Consider the following 9981-nt stretch of genomic DNA (forward strand, 5'->3'; position numbering starts at 1 on the left):
GGATGAGATTAAAAACCCTTAGGCCCTCAGCATTTTCCTGTGTAAGAGGGGCTGGTGCCCCTCCCCCTCTACTTCAGCTGATCCAAAAAGCCCTGTGGGCTTTATGAGACTCCAGGTCAGACAGCTGGGGGAAAACCCCCAGCTTCCTCCAGCCTGGGGGATCTACCCCAGAGATCCCATGCTCCTGCAGGCCGGCCTCTCACACAGCCTATGCCAGGCCCCAGGTGCGCAGCAAGAGGCACAGGCCCCTCGAGCCCCATTGGGCACAGCCTTAATGCAGCCTGCGGATTAGCTTGGCATGTGTGGGGGTGCAGAGAGCCCAAGGTTTGAGGGGAGAGAAGGAACATATATACAGGAGAGCCAGCAAAATGATAAGGGGGGATGCCGGAGTACTAGGAGGACACAAGGAGGCCCGGAAGATTAAGGAGACAGGCCAGGAAAAGACAGACAGAAGCGGGGCTGCTACAAGGATGCTAAGGAGACTGAGGCTATGTAAAGAGAAGGGCTGATAGAGATGGAGAAAAAGCTAAGAGCAAGGAGGCTGGAGGACACCACCATACTAGGAGAACACAAGGAAAGGTCGGTGAGAGAGAAACACAGGGGTTCAGTGCAGCAGTAGGTTGAGGAAAGTTAGATGGTAAGGGGGGTTGACAAAGTGAAAGGGACTTGGAGTTAGAAGAAAGCAGCTGAGCAGTGAAAGCACAGGAAAGCTGGAGTGAAGGAGAAAGAGTGAAAGAGAAAGCTGGAGCATGCCCTAAGGCAAGAGGCAGCAAAGGCCCTGATTAAAGTAGACAGGTAGTATAATTTGCATTTCTTTACCCTTATCATTTACATTGATTTATTTTTTTGCAGGCAATGGAGGTTAAGTGACTTGCCCAGGGTCACACAGCTAGTAAGTGTCAAGTGTCTGAGACCACAGATTTGAACTCAGGTGCTCCTGAATCCAGGGCTGGTGCTTTAACCACTGTGCCATCTAGCTGCCCCTACATTGATTTTTATGAATAAATTCGCTTTGGTTATTTAATTAAGAGGCTTCTTAATCGTTTGCTTATCAATTTGGGAGCAGTGTGGAGAAATTTTTGAACAGCCCATATTAAATTAATAGCAGGCAGATAGCCAGTCAGTCAAAAAGTCCCCAAATTGGTCCTCCAGTAAGATTAGTCCACAGATTAGGCCCCAGTTAGATTAGGCTCCTCCAGCCAAATTAGACCCCCTAGTCAGTTAAAATATTTCCACATTTGAATGTCGACCATGACGAGATTTATGGCCCAATTATAATTTTTCTAAAGTTATAATTTTTCATATAAGTGCAGATAAAATTTTTCAGATTAGATTAGATATAGTTAATTTTTTTTTAGAGTCCACTATTAATTTCTTACACAACATTAACTGGACCTTCACCGCTACTAGGCTATATTTCTATACCTCCCTAATCAATTCACTATCTCACTCTCCATAACAACACTTCCAAATATTTGAACCACAGCTGCCCTTCTCCCCACTCTCTCAGCTGAAAACTGTCTCATTTTTTACAGAAGAAATTGAGGTCATTCACTATGAGTTCCATCTCTCTTCCTCCTCATCTCATATCATCAACAGACCTTCTGCTACTATTTCTCCTTTACCCTTGTCTTACATGAAGAGATAACTTAATTCCTTACCAAGGCTAACCCCTCTACCTACACCAGTAATCTTATTCCATCCTTTCTCCTCCATAAGATTGACACATCTGGTATCCCCAGTCTATGAATTAATTTTCTTCAGTTTTTTTTTTCCTATCTATTCATCTCTTCCATTCTTCCTATAAACAACCCCATATCACACCTCTCCTGAAAAAAACCACTTACTTGATCATTCCATCCCCATTCTCATTCTGTATCTCTTCTGCCCTTTGTGTCAACTCCTTGAAAAGCCATCTAAACTCTCTTCTTGACTCCTTAAAATATAGCTTCCAACTTCATCATTCCACTGACATTTCCAATAATCTCTTAATTAACAAATTCGATGGTCTTTTCTCAATCCTCATTCTAGTTGATCTCTCTGAACCATTTGACATTTTTGATCACTCATTTTTCCTTGATACTCTCTTCTTTCAAAGTTTTTAAGACATTATTCTCACCTGGTTCTCCTCCTACCCATTCTTTCTCAGTCTCCTTTGCTGGATCTTCATTCAGATCATGTCCTCTAATTTTAGTTTTCCCTCAGTATTTTGTCCTTGGTTCTCCTTTCTTCTCCCCCTTATATTACTTCATTTGGTTATTTCAATTGGCTCCCATGTCTTTAATTGCTATCTTTATGATTATTCTCAAATCTACCTATTCTTCTCACAACTCTCTATGAATATCCAATCTCAAATCTCCAATTGCCTGTCAGACATATTGAACACATTAAACTCAGCATATTCCAACCTGAATGCATTATCTTTCTACTATACTCTCTCTGTCTGTCTCTGTCTCTCTGTCTCTGTCTCTGTCTCTCTCTCTTTCTCTCTCTCTCACACACACACACACACACACACACATACATACACATACACACACACTTCCTATCTTCCCTGTTACTATAGAGGGTAATGCCATCCTTTTAGTCCCTCAGATTTACAACCCAAGTGCCATCCCCAATTCCTAATTATCTCTCAGCCTCCCCCCACCCACACACCCTATATCCAATCTTATGCTGAGGCTTGTTTACTCCACCTTTTTAACATCTCTCAAATATGCCCCCTTCCCTTTTCTGACACTGCGACTACTCTGGTGCATTCTCTGGTGTAGGTTTGAGGTGGCCTTCAATATCCTCATGCTGGGTCTGACTGCCTCAAATCTCTCCCTACTCCAATCCATCCTCCACTCATACATCAAAGTTACTTTCTTAATTTGCATGTCTGACCATGTCACCCTTCTACTCAAACTCCAGTGCCTCCCTATGGTCTCACCCATTTTTTTTCATTTTTTTTTTGGTGAGGCAATTGAGGTTAAGTGACTTGCCCAGGGTCACACAGCTACTAAGTGTTAAGTGTCTGAGGCTGAATTTGAACTCAGGTCCTCCTGAATCCAGGGCCAGTGCTTTATCCTCTGTGCCACCTAGCTGCCCCCCTATGGTCTCTAGGATAAAATATAGAATCTTCTCTTTGGCATTCAAATCCATCTATAAACCTATTTCCCTCCTATTTTTCATCTATATAATATCTTATTCCCTATCCTGTGTTCTTGTTACAGTGACATGGTTCCCCTCCTGTTCCATAAAGAAGACATTTTTTAAAAAAAGAAGAAGACATTTAATCTCTAGGCCCCAGATATTTTCCACAGTTGTCTCCCAAGCCTGAGATGCTCTCCTACTTCATCTCTACCTATTGACCTCCCAGGATTCCATTAAGTCTTAACTAGGAAGCCCTTCCCAACCCTTCTCAATTCTAGTACCCTCCTTCACTTACTTGTTTCTGATATATGCTGTATTTATATTTGTAAATATTGATTTGCTTGTTGTCTTCTCCATTATATCATGAATTCCCTGGGGTGAGAGGTTGTTTTTGGTCTCTTTTTGTATACCCAGTCCATAGTACAGTAATGTCTGGTGCATAGTAGGGACTTAATAAATGTTTGTTGATTTGCTAACTAATTGATCATTCTTACCCTATTTACTAAACCTGAGTCCTTGATTATTCATTTTTTTTTCACGTCTCACCTATGGAAATTATATGAGCATGTACCAACCAAAGCATAACTGTTAAAATTGAGATGTAGAGGTTATAGTTTCTGACCTGAAGCTTAAGGAGGAGCTAACAAACAGGTCAAATGGAATAGCTGACCTTCAAAGTTGTGGTGTGCTGCAATCTGGAAGTTCTGGAATGGGACCTAGAAGCAACATAATCTTGGCTGAATTTCTGAGTAGTTCCTAGTTGCTGACACATAAATGTAACATCCAAGATATTAAACTGAACATAGAGTGAACATTCTCACAAGTAAAAACATTGGTTTTTAACCTGGAACCCATAAATTTGTTCTTTTTTTTTTCATTTTTGCTAACCGTATTTAACCCAATTTGTTTCTTTGTCATGCTCTGTATTTTATTTTATTCATTTAAAAACATTACTCTAAGAGGAGTTCACCAGATTGCAAAGTTATCCTCTACCATCCCCTTCAATATACACACCAATGTACACAGAGAAGATTAAGAAATCCTGTGCTGTAGTATGAGCATAGTTTGTGTTCTTCCTTTCTGTTAATATAAGTAAAATTGATTTTTACTTAACTTTCCTGTGCTTCAATTTCCTGAAATTTATATGTAAATAAGGCAATTGGATAGATGGAATCTGAGGTGCCTTTCAGCTCTAGATCTATGATCTTTAATCTTATCATCATGTCCTTTTTTTTATTCTTTTTTTTTTGTATTGTGAACTTGATAATCTTCAACAAATACAAATATTTCAAGAGACAAAAAAAAGCCTCCTGACTGCCAAGACTCCCCAAGGATAGTGGTCCAGAGGCTAAAGTCTCCCTGTTATTCTAATCTCACCTTTTTCCCAGGAGGCAATTGCAAGCTGTGTAAATATTCTCAGACTCCAAGTTCTTTAGGGGCAGTAAAAGCAATGTTTGCTTTTTCTTTCTCTTGACTTGCACTTATAGACTGGAGAGCAAGCAAAACACTAAAGCTCTGCTTATCACAGTGTTGGCATACATGCTACAAGATACATAAGACCTCTCCTCTACTTATGGCTCAAAGGTATTTATTGCCTAAGAAGTTGGGTTATAGTAAGATCAAATCCAGATTCATCTTTTCTGTGTATGCATACGTAAATATGGTTGAATCTCCAAAGTTTAGAAGTAAACAGTAGATTTCCCCATCCCAATTAGTTATTTTGATAGATTTGCACATTTGAACTATATTTTAAACTAATGTACCCTCATTAAATGCACCCCCACCTCCACCATCATTCAAAGAGATTTGCATTTGTGTGAGGAATATTTTTGGATTAAGAAGAGCATCTCTTGTCCTAAATATTCCTTGTCTGGGTTTCACAGTACTGTCTCTGAAGAGGATTCTTGGCACAGTTTTACTTAGAGATTACAGAGTCCCTTGGTTCTAAGCATCTCGTTAACACTAGCAGCATTGCCAGCATGAACCTACTTCAGACTTGGTATTCTGAATAACTTGCTCTGATGCACAATCTACAAAGGATTGGGACAAAGAATAGAGTGCAAGAGTAGAAGTCCCATAAGCAGTGCCAGCCAAAGCAACCTGTGGCTAGACTTCAGTTACTTTGGATGAAAAAAATCCATGGATATTTTGCTTGGATAGTTTATTCCTTTATAAGAGATCTGGCTACCAAGATGAGAACCAAGAGATAGGTCAGTGAAGGGAGACTAAGAACTAGCAGGTTTAGCTCTATTTACATTGCAGTGAATACATGAGATAGCTCCTACTTGAGGCTTTTAAGTCATTTGTGCATTACATTAAATCCCATTCTGTTTTTCTGCAACTATGATAACCTAAAAACCTTAAGTGTGGCTGTGGACTGCATGCTTGTTTCAGAGGCAGCACAGATAGAGAGGAAACTATGAAACAAAATCATGTTTTAGAATAGACCTTGAAGGAACCAGAAGATAAAACAGTAGACTCTTAAAGATGAAAAATCCATGAAATTTCAAGAAATTCAAGTCAACAAGCATTTATTAAACACATTTTGCAAACAAACCATTGTGTATATGTTGAGGAATATTCCAAGCAAAAATAGAATCTATAAAGAGCTTCTAATCCAATAAGAAGTGACGCAAATACAAATAACTAAGGCAGAATAATATACAAGTGCAAGTAACATGTTATAAAATATCTAAATCATGGAGATGTGTAGGAGAAGAGAGGAGGGTAATTGCCATCCACCACTGAGGAGATTAGGGAATTTTTCCAACAATTGGATGCAGTTAATACAGTTTTAAAGAATAAAATGGGAGATAAATCTGGTGAAGGGCTTTGAGATCTAGTGTGAAAACCAACCAAGATGGTATCAGTGGAAGTTGTGTGTGTGCATGCATAAATATGTATATAAATTTATATATATATGATTTTCAAACAGGTACGTAGTTATATGTATTGGTAAATTGGTACAACATATTCAAAGAAGAAGGAAGTATAACATAAAAGAATGATTGAAAGGGGGTTAAATACTTATTCTTGGCCACTCTAAGAGCTAAAAATGCCCTTACCCCACCCCCCAAAAAAAATACTTTCACTACCCTAATGGAACTTATATTTTAATAAATAAGGGTAACATGTGGTAGTCAGGGAGAAATATTTTGAGAAGTCACAGGAATATTTGGGGATTGATTGGTATATCCTTTTGAAGAACATTAGCATTGATTTGGTAACTTTTCCCAGAACAAATAGTAGAAAGTGAAAGAGTGAGGAAAGGGATGCTCAGCATGGCAGATGGGTTGAGTTCATGCAGTGTAGTGATATTGAAATCTAAGAGGGCTCATAGGAAGGGAGCTGGAGCATAGAAGCATAGCAAGGAAGGAAGGAAGGAAGGAAGGAAGGAAGGAAAGAAAGAAAGAAAGAAAGAAAGAAAGAAAGAAAGAAAGAAAGAAAGAAAGAAAGAAAGAAAGAAAGAAAGAAAGAAAGAAAGGAAGGAAGGAAGGAAGGAAAGGAAGAAAGAAAGGAAGGAAGGAAGGAAGGAAGGAAGAAAGAAAGAAAGAAAGGGAGAGACAGAGAAAGAAAGAAAATTTAAAAATAAATATGGATGTTCACTCTCAAGATAGAGCTACAATAGAAAGTAAACATATTGAAGGCTGGTACTATTTCATTTTTTTCTTTATCTCCCCAGAGTTCAAGAGAATGCCTGACATTTATTTGGCACTTAATAAATGATAATGAAAGAATAAATATTTTGATCAATTGAAAGATCTTGCCAAGTTTATCTAAGGGAACAAAAGACTTAGGGAAGAGTTGACAATCATCTTCAAGCACATGAAAGGTTGTCATGTGGGGAAAGGATTAGAATTTGTTCTGCTTGGTCCCAGAAGGCAAAACTACAAGTCATGACCAGAAGCTTCAAAGAGGTGGACTGAGACTTAATGTGAGAAAAAAATATCTCAATAATTAGAGTTGTCTAAGTGGAATAGAACAGCTCTGAATGTAGCAGGTTCATCCTCACTAAAGATTTGTAATCAAAGACAGGATGGCCATTAGTCATATAAAAGAGCTGATTCACTAAAATTATGGGTTGGAGTAGATAGTTCTCTTCCAGGGACCTTCCAACCATGAAATCTTGTGTTTTTATTCACCTTGTGGATAGATGGGAAATCAGAACACAGAGAACATTCTAGATTTAAAGAATAGTGAGATCAGCCAGAAGCACAGGGAAGGGGAGTAGCTGCCATTTCCTGCTCCAACAGTACTTGAACAGAACCCACTGCACAATTGCTGGTCAGAGCCGCCTGTAGCCACCTCTCCACCTTCACCTCTACTAACCAACACTTCTCTGTCCTACCATTTGAGCAGCAGCCTTCTGCCTCGGCCACCCCAGCCTCAGTCTCAGCTGCAGCCACTGCACAGCTACTTCCTAGTCTAAGCGCCTCCATCATCTCTGCAACCATGATGACCTCATCTCCCTCTCAGGTGCAACAGAACTACCACCAGGACTCTGAGGCTGCCATCAACTGGCAGATCAACCTGGAGGTCTATGCCTCCTACATCTACCAGTCTATGTCTTACTACTTCAACTGAGATAACGTGGCCCTGAAAAACTTTGCCAAGTATTTTCTGTACCAGTCCCATAAGGAGTGGGAGCACACTGAGAAGCTGATGAAATTGCAGAACCAACATGGCGGCTGCATCTTCCTGCAGGACATCAAGAAACCAGACCGCAATGACTGGAGTGTTCTCTACACTTGGAAAAAAAATGTCAATCAGTCATTACTGGAACTGCACAAGCTGGCAACTGACAAAAATGACCCCCATTTATGTGATTTCATTGAAACCCACTACTTGGACGAACAGGTAAAGTCCATCAAACAACTGAGTGATCACGTAACCAACCTGCACAAAATGGGAGCCCCAATTCTGGCACAATGGAATATCTTTTTGAAAAGCACACCCCTGGCAAGAGTGACAACAAGAGGTAAACCACACCTGGGAAATGTGGGCCCTACTCCTCCTGTCTTTCAGTGCATGGTTATCTTACCTTTTCATAATCTGTACCAAAAAACAATTTACATCCCAATAAAGTGACTTGGTTCTGATGAAAAAAAAATAATAGTGAGATCAACACTACATATGCAAGAAAATACACAATATATAGAAGACACCACAAGTAGAGATGAAATTATAATTCTGGAATAGCAGTGGAGACAAGCTAATATTTTCAGATGAGGTTAACTCTTTGGATTCCCTCTAGTCACAAGGATTTGAGTCCTTTCTTCAAGGGAGCGCAGGGGTAGTAGATTGGTACAGTGCAAAGCAGCAAAAGGTGAGACCTGCATTTAAACCATGAGAATGCTAAAAGGAATAGCTCATTACATTATGTATCACTACCACATAATGCCCCATTTTGGAATAACATAAATCCTTAAAGGCTAAGGGTTCAGATGCTAAAGTACTTCAAGCTTCTAAGAGAAAGTATTGACAAAGTGGAGTGTTATTGTAACATTATTCAGTTAAAGTACTTCATTCTGTTTTTATTCTTTTATTCTGTCAATATTCTGATTTTTTTCCTCTCTTCTAGTATATCATTCTTTGCTGATCCTGCTTCAAATTACCCTCCAACAGGGGACCCAGACTAGAAACAAGCATTCCTTCTTGAAATTCATTTAACCTTGAATTTCTCCAACTCCTTGTCCCTTTTATTATACATATTTTTCTTTTCTAATTGACAGCCTCCTAGAGAATGCCTCCCCAGAAAGAAACCTTGTAATTTCCTTTTCCTTTTTGTTGTTGTTGTTTGTTTCCTGCTTTTGGTCTGGCCCCTGTTCCTCTTTTACTGAGAAGCTATCTCCAGAAGATCCTCTCAACATGGGCTGAAAAAAAAAAGGCAACCCTGATGGCAAGCACACTACTTCACAATTTCCAAAGAATAGTTTAGGTCATATTGCTCCAGTCAAAGGGGGAGTAGAGGGGAGGGAAGCAGCCCAATGAACTTAAAATGGGATAAAGATGCATTAACACACATACTTAATCATAGATCAGCTGCTGAATCACAGTAGGACCTTGGACAGGTCACTTCAATTATCTTTCCCTGCACCTGTAAAAAGCACTTTTCTAGAGAGTGTCAAGGTTCTGCTCATAAAGTGCCTATGTTCATTTGGTTGATGTATGTGTTATATAGTGATTCCAAGAATGTGCACTATAGTAATCATAAAATATATGTAACAATAAGAGCACCAAGCATTCACTCTTCAAATATCCATTAGTAGCTTAAATGTGACTATACAAAGGTCTCCTTGGGTCATCCAGATGCAGTCTAATGGAACTTTTTCCCCTTCAGAACATCAATATGCCATCTGGGTTTTCTACCCCTCTCTCATTTAATACCTATGACTAAGAGGGTGAAAAAGGTGACTCCCTCCTTCAAAACAGCATTTGATTAGTGAATCTCTAAAGGCTGAAGCAACAAAAGGTGAACACTACCTCCAAGCCATGAGAGGCCTGTCCCTACCTTAGCTTATGAAGCAGACAAAGTTTGGCTTCCTCCCTTTTCTGCTTTCAAGACCATTCTTCCCTGTGTAATTTCTCTCTTTTCCCTTTAAGACTCTTTTTTTCCCATGTTCCTAGTGGGTTTTTTTCTCAAGGGTATCTGAAACATATTGTTTGTTTTTGTTGTTGTTGTTATGGATTATTGGATGTACAAAAACCACAACAGCAGAATAAGTGATGAAAATACTGTTTTGGGGGGAGCAAAGCACTTCTGAGATTCCTTAAAATCTCACCATAGGTACTTTTACCTTACTCATAAGGTCAGCCTCACTTAGAGGCTTCACATTAATGTCATTT

At 39.4% G+C, this 9981-nt stretch overlaps 1 pseudogene; it reads left to right on the forward strand.

The window, feature by feature from the left end:
• The first annotated feature begins 7587 nt into the window (after positions 1-7587).
• On the forward strand, positions 7588-8117 carry LOC122747523 (annotated as a pseudogene).
• Positions 8118-9981: the final 1864 nt, after the last annotated feature.

The sequence above is a fragment of the Dromiciops gliroides genome, chromosome 3 (assembly GCF_019393635.1).
Source record: "Dromiciops gliroides isolate mDroGli1 chromosome 3, mDroGli1.pri, whole genome shotgun sequence".
Lineage (NCBI taxonomy): Eukaryota > Metazoa > Chordata > Mammalia > Microbiotheria > Microbiotheriidae > Dromiciops > Dromiciops gliroides.